Here is a 1,306-nt window from a genome sequence, read left to right on the forward strand (position 1 = left end):
TGCATCATCAGACTCCCCACTTCTTCTCTTGCAGAAAGAACTTAGATTCAAGAGTCACTGTGTGTCTCATAGAGCTACATTTTGAACAACAAATCTAAAAACAGTGAGTGTAACTTTGTCCTGGGTGTAGTGTGAGATCTCACCGTGTCCTGACTGCTTTCTGGACTCACTGCAGGGTTTAAGCTCCGTCCCTGAAAACAACAAACAAACAGAGTCTACTTCCATGTGGTCAAACACTGGCTCTGTGAAGGCTGTTTAGATTTGGATGACTCTGTCAGAGAGCAGCTGATTCAGCTCTGTCATAACTGTAGAAACATTTGATTACTCAGCCGTAAAACTCACAGTGTTTTCATCCATCTGGGGTTTTTTTCCTGAAGAGACAAAAGAGAGTCGACTTTAGCTTCAACAATAAAAATCCAGGTTCATCAAAACTTCTTGTTTATAATATCTGTGGTTGCTCTCACCTTTTGTTTTCTTCCATATGATGAGAGCAACAACAATAACAACAGTTATTAAGAGAGCTGCAACTCCCACAGACACAATGATGTGCCACAAATCTGGAAAGAGAATAAAAATCTACTAATTTGTTAATTTATTTTGTGTGAACACATTTGACTGAATAAATGAATACCTCCACCCACAGTCAAGTGTCACTCTGACTTCAGAAGAGAGGAGAGAGAGAGAGAGAGATGGCTTAATCTATTAACGGCTGAGTGGTGTTGGAGGGAAAACATGACATCTTAAAATCAATGTATAGAAATAATAAATGTTTGGTAAAAATTGATAATAAACATACAGAATATTTTACAAGAGAGTGGCTTATACCAGGGTGTAATTTGAGTCCAACTCTCGAAATATATATCGTTACATTTGCAAAAACACTAGAACAATCTGCCTTACACTGCAAGTCTAAGATCATGATTACATAAATTACACATTTCTGGGCTTAAAAATGAGCACAACAGGAAACATGGCTGTGAAAGATCTGTGGGACAAAGCAAGGAGAGCTTTCTATGCCATCTGAAGAAATATAAAAATGATATACCAATAAAGATCTGGCTAAAGATTTTCAAATCGGTCCTAGAACCAACTGCCCTTTATGGGAGGTAAATATGGGGTCCACTCACTTTTTTGTAAAATGGGAGAAACTGATTTTGTGCTGTTTTCAGTTGTTCTTGTTGATTTAGGTGATGTTGTTGCTGTTGTTGTTGATTCTGTTATCAGAGATATTGTGAGAGAATGAAAACCAGAGTAAAGTTCATCACTGTGAAAAGTCATCAGATAAACAAATGTTTTGGTGGTTTTA

Source organism: Micropterus dolomieu, linkage group LG10 (genome assembly GCF_021292245.1).
Source record: "Micropterus dolomieu isolate WLL.071019.BEF.003 ecotype Adirondacks linkage group LG10, ASM2129224v1, whole genome shotgun sequence".
In the NCBI taxonomy this organism is placed as follows: domain Eukaryota; kingdom Metazoa; phylum Chordata; class Actinopteri; order Centrarchiformes; family Centrarchidae; genus Micropterus; species Micropterus dolomieu.